The sequence below is a fragment of the Moschus berezovskii genome, chromosome 2, assembly GCF_049115385.1.
Source record: "Moschus berezovskii isolate FMDL1 chromosome 2, NW_MosBer_1.0, whole genome shotgun sequence".
NCBI lineage: Eukaryota > Metazoa > Chordata > Mammalia > Artiodactyla > Moschidae > Moschus > Moschus berezovskii.
The window spans coordinates 21,079,544-21,085,543 of NC_142461.1; the positions used below are offsets into that span (position 1 = coordinate 21,079,544).

The 6,000-nt window shown below is 42.4% G+C and overlaps 1 protein-coding gene across 4 annotated transcripts in view; it reads right to left on the bottom strand.

Annotated features, from left to right (window-relative positions):
- The window catches only part of RHBDD1 (rhomboid domain containing 1), a 152,080-nt gene extending 149,775 nt beyond the window's left edge, over positions 1 to 2,305 (bottom strand). Inside the window, exons 1-2 of one of the 4 annotated variants that reach the window (XM_055396890.2) lie at positions 2,165 to 2,271; positions 213 to 380 (exon numbers count right to left, since the gene is read on the bottom strand). The gene's annotated coding sequence lies outside the window, so the exon portion shown is untranslated. Of the gene's footprint in view, positions 1 to 212; positions 381 to 2,164 lie in introns of all 4 variants that reach the window. The other 3 variants (XM_088845229.1, XM_055396891.2, XM_088845224.1) reach the window with 3 other exon arrangements.
- Positions 2,306 to 6,000: the final 3,695 nt, after the last annotated feature.

The following is a 6,000-nucleotide window of genomic DNA, read 5'->3' on the forward strand; positions in this document are numbered from 1 at the left end:
CATGATCAGTACGTAACAAGAAGCGGGGTTCAAAGCGGGGTCGGCCTGACCCCAACCACAGAGATCTGCCTCTCAGAGACAGGAAAAGAAAAACGGGCCTTTGTGAAAAGTGAACGCTTCATGGTGGGACAGTGTAAATTTAGTAGCAACATTAACAAAACTACTTATAGGAGCTGAAATCTACGCTGACTCCTGTTTATCTGAAAACTCACCACAATACCCAGGAACCACAGTGAGGACTTAGGAGCAGAGGACTAATCAAAGTGACGTGTTGTCTCAGCCACAGTGTGGCACTCTTCTCAACATCACAGTGAGTCTAGGCTTTAGGGCAGCTGCTTCAAGTCCTGAATATTTCTCTATATACCCCCAACACTGACGCCCTGAAAACGGAAGGAAAAAGTTGTAAGCAAACACTGCAACTGACGTTTGGTCGAAACAGTGGATGGAGGGCATATCTAACTTAATTCCCGTGATGCTTCCAGAAAACAGAGATAAGTGGACAGGATGAGGCCTTCTCTGCTAATATCGTGGAGCTGTATGACACGTGGGGAATAAAGATAAGGACAGAAATATCTTCAGTCTTGCCTCTTGTTTCCAAGTCACTGCTCTGTAATACTTCTCAACTCTAAGGCTGAGGCTGGTCATTTATCCACTTTACCTTTGCTACCAAATTCTGGGTCAAAAGAAGGTACAATTACGTGGTAAAGACCAAAAGGCCAAAGAATTAAAAACTACTCTTTAACACAATTACTGTTGTGGTTCTTAAAAACACCACACCATCGGTATTAACTGAGTGTCCTACACTGGACAACCTCAACTGTATATAACACAATGAAAATCCATAAACAAAATGCCCTCTGAGAAGCAGCAGAGGCACAATATTCGTGTACTACAACTCATATCTAAACCAAAGAATCCTTCTAGCACAATCTATGTACTTATTTTAGGCAAATTACTTAACAACATCTCATTCTAACACATTACTTAATAACATCTCATCTGTTTCCCACCTGTGTTAAAACATTTTTCCTGAATTTTCACATAGAATACCCACAGCCCTAGTTACCAGTACCGAGTAATTAGTCCAAGGTCCTAAACCTAGGAAAGGCTTCACCTGTATTCAAATTCCATTCTATGACTCCACAATGGCTGGCTGTTCTTTATTACTCCCACCAGCATTTCTCAAACTGAAGCACCCAGGTGTACTGGGATCAGTTGGCAGTCTCCTTAAAACAGATTTCTGATTCATGAAGTTTGGGGTAAGACTCTTAACTGCAGTTTCAACGAGTTCCCAGGTGTTGTTGATGCCAGTAACCCTGGGACAACTTAGGAACGCAACGCACTGCATTCTTCTAAGATGACTTGTTTTTCCAACCCTTACCACCCCAGCAGCAAATTAGTAGAAGCTTTAGATTTAAAAGTTATTAGAACTAGAAAAGTGTATCATATAAATGTGAGGCATCAGATTTTTAAGAACCAATTCCAAAGGACAACAAAAAAACAAGCCGCAAAGTCCAGCTGTCACTTCAAAAGGGACTACCCATCTCGATGACTCACTCATGACTACGCAATAATTTACTGTGCTGGTAACCCTGAGTCTTCGAGACAGCTTATGCTTGGTTTAGAAAAAATATACACAGAGGATGTTTTTGGATAGGTTTATAAGGCCTGGACATAAAAGGGTTGTGTACACTTAGTTTACTTCCTGTCCCCTATTAAGGGAAATCTCAGGTTAGGATTGTTTGCCATACACTGGTGCAGAGAAAGAGTTACTCTTTACAAGAGAAACTGAAACCACAAGCCACTACTGATGCAACACCGCTTTAAACTTCCCGCTTTCGTAAGGGATCCTTTAACCACCCCCTCTCCCTGAAACCAACGATCCCATCCTCCCAGCGCCTCTGCCAGTCTTTCCGGTGTGATCGGCTTCAAGCAGAGACGGAGGGTGAAGACGCTTAGACCCCCGGATGGAGTTGCTCCAGGAAACTCCCCATTCTCGACCGGCCGAGAGATCCCTGGGAGCGGAGGCTGGGCCTCCAACCCCGCCCCCGCTCGGGTCTCAAGGAAGCGCCGACAGCCGCCCGAAGCCCCAGCCCCGCAGCCGTCGGCGCCCGCGGCCCGGCCCGGACTACCAGAGCGGCGACGAACAAACGCGGAAACTCACGCTCTCTTACGGCCCGCCGGCGTCCCCACGTCTTCGCGAGCAAGTACGTCATCACGCACGGGCGCCGGCTCCCGGACGCTCCAGGTCCCGGCGGCCTGGGGGCGGGGAGAGAGAGCGGTGGATTTTGCGCCGCTGCTCCTACTGCCTTCGCCCAGCGGGCGGGCCACGGCGCATGCTCAGTTGCGCGCACGTGCGTGCTCTTCCTCGCCGGTTTCCCCGCTGGACCACGAGCGGTGTTGGTGGCTTGGAGGAGGCTCTTAGGACGCGACAGGGAAAGGGCTGCGGCCGAGCATAGTGTGGAGGGTTTGTACCTTGCACTCGTCTTCCAAGCTCCGAGTAACTCCTAGATAATAATATTCCTTCTGCCTTGAGTAACTGTTGGCGGCCCGTCATGCGTAAAGCAAGTGAATGGCCTGCTTTCGAGTACCTGGACGTGGGATGGAGTAGGCCCGATCGGGGCTGAGAAACTGCCCTTCCGATCGAAGTCCTCCCACGGACTCAGGACCTGCTGCGTGGAAGAGTAACACACGTGGACTGGATGGCGGAACAGACACCTGTTCATGAGTTATCAGATGCCGAAAAGCAGCCCACCACGTATCTCAGGGCGGAACTCGGGTACAAAGCAAGCCAGCAAAACAAGATTGTAGGTGTACATTTCAGTCCCTAGAGCTTCCGTTTGAAGCTACATTTCAAAGTTCATTTGCCATTTTAAAGGCTTTAGGTGTTAAGTAATTTTTCTTAATGTATCATTTGATGCTATTTTGATTATGGATCCATTTCTGCCCTGGAGCAAGTTTTATGTTCGGTTGTAGGAGTCAGGTTAAGTTAAATGCTGTATTGCATACAATATAGTAACTAAGGGGAAGATAACGTGTTTTCCAAGGAAGAAACCAAGTGCAGGTGGTTCTATGCTGCCCTGTTTTTATTGGAAGTTGTAGCAGCTGTGTTTAGATAGTCTACTTAAAAACTGCCTAAATCAGAAGACTTTTGATTATCGTTTGTTATTATGTATTGCAAGAATTCTTCATGGAAATGTTTATTTTGGAGTTTGGAATTTAAATGAAGATTTAGTTCACGTGCAGGGTGTATAACAGACTTTCAAGTGATAAAGAAGAATCTTGGCGATGTGCAAGTATGTTCTTGAGCCGTGCAAGTTATTCCTTTCTTCTGAAAACAATATGCTGATCAGAATGTTTGGCTGACAAGGAGAAGCTGCGTTTCTCCAAATAGAAATTCAGCTGAAGGGTGGAGGTGAATTGCCAGCAGGAATATTTTTGTATCAGTTCAGTTCAGTTGCTCAGTCGTGTCCCACTCTTTGTAACCCCATGGACTGAAGGCTCCCCTGTCACCAGCTCTCCCAGCTTGCTCAAACTCATGACCGTTGAGTCGGTGGTGCCATCCAAGCATCTCATCTTCTGTCGTCCCCTTCTCCTTATTTCCTTAGAAAAAATAAAAGTAACTTCTCAAAAAGAAGGCATTCCCTTTTATTCCTGATCCATGATCATAAGCATCAGTTTAGTTAATACTAATCCTTAGCTTCCACTCTCTACCACCGTTTGCACCTTTCCATAATCACGTAATTTTTATTGTCCTTTTCTTAACATATCAAATACATAGGTGATTTTAAGGAAACCGCAAATCAAAGAGGCTTAATGCAATAATCTAATAAAAATGTCATTATATATGGGGGTTAGAAGTATACTTAGGCAATTATATTCAATTCCAATTCCAAGTATTATCAGTGAACAATTTTATAGCCATTTAAGAGTACAAAAAAGGCTAGCTTTTAAAAAAATGACCTTTTTTTGTCCTATAGGATTCATTGAGCAGACAAATTTATTTAAGCCCATTGACATCAACATGTATCAAACTCAGACCCTATTTAAATTGACAAACAGATCACTTGGATAATAATTGTAATATCTTTAACATTACCATATGTGGTAGTCAGCAAGATCTTTTTTCTGAGGCAAGGTTTCAAAATATCAAAGAATCAATACTTGAAAACGTTGTTTAGCACAAGTTATACAATTATAAATTACCTTGTAAGATAATGATTCCTAAAGTTCAAGTGTACTCTTGTATCTTAATTGTGAGAATAAGCAGTATTATGCACATTATGAATAATATCAGAAATCTATGTAATGGTTTGGACAATTTTATGTTTTTTTTTAAATATTTATTTATTTGGCTGTACTGGGACTTAGTTGCAACTTTCAGGGTTTTCGGCCTTTGTTGTGGCATGCTAAGTCTTAGTTGCAACATGTGGGACCTGGTTCCCTGACAAGGTATTGGACCCAGGCCCCCTGCAATGGGAGCATGAAGTCTTAGCCACTGGACCACCAGGAGAGTCCCAATTTTCCTTACAAAAGTTTTTCATGAGAGCAGTAACGCCTAGGATTAAGCCATCTGACTTAAATGAGTGTTCCTAAAATGTGATTCTTGAATACAGAGGAGTTGTAGTAACAACCTTTGTACAGTTCGTAAGTCTAGGATTGGAACTTGCAGGAGGGCAGGTAAGTGTCATTCTCAGGATTCAAAACCTGGACTGAAAGTGACAAAGCATCAGACGACAACACTGTTAGCAAATAGCACAACTGGATTATTTCGTTTAAAGAGGAACTTGTTTGTTATCTGATTGCTTTTAATGGACCAAGTATTTATTATTCCCTACAGTGTAGGGAAAGGTGTGTGAAACTCATCAAACAATTTGTAGCTTAACTATTATGAAACTTGAAAATTAAAACAAGAACAACTTTAAATACAAAATTGCATCATGTATTATGACAAAAAGACTAACAATGATACTTAAGAGTGATAGGCCCTGCAAATGGCAACCATAAGAGATTTGCAGTGGCAATAATAATGGCAGACAAAACGACTTTAAGACAAGTATTTCTAGAAACAGACATTTCATAATAAAATGGTCAATGCATCAAGAAACTGTAACAATTAGAAACGTACACACACCCAAAACAGTCCTATATACATAAAGCAAAAATTGGTGTGAATGTAGAAATAGACAATAACTTGATAATTTAATATCATACTCTCAATAATGGGTAGATCAACTAGACAGGAAACCACTAAGGCTGTAGATGCCTTGAACAGCACTATCAACCCAACAGTTATCTATTGACCTCTGAACTTAGTGACAGCAGAGTTTATATTCTTTTAAAGTATATTCTCCAGGCCACAAAAACAGTGGGGCACACATATATAAACACTGCTAGAATTAATAAATGAGTTTAGTACAGTCTTTGAATACAAGGTCAACATTTTAAAAAATGTATCTCTAATACAAGTTAAAAGTCCGAAAATAAGATAATTTCTGTCAACTGAAAGAATACATGCGGCCTAAAAGTTGAGTTAGGTTTATTACATGGGATCCATGAAGCCCAGGAGATGGCATCTCAGGTGACCCCGAGAGAACTGTTTTGCAGGAGGCTGGGGGAGGAGTCAGGCTATATAGAAGTTCTGCAGCAAGGGGCAGGTAATCTGAATATTAAAAGATTATTGTTAATTAAGGAAAACCAGATATCGTGCATTAAGGGATTTAGCACTTTTATGTATGGGAAGATGTAAGCATCCCAGCTTACTAAAATCATTTCTTTCATATGCATCTCCCCTGTTCATTGTTCAGTTGCCAAGTTGTGTCAAACTCAACATGACCCCTTGGACTGCACCACGCTAAACTTCCCTGTCCCTCATCATATCCTGAAATTTGCCCAAGTTCATGTCCGTTGTGTCGGTGATGCCATCCAACCATCTCATCCTCAATCATCCCCTTCTCCTCCTGCCTTTGATCTTTCCCAGCATCAGGGTCTTTCCCAATG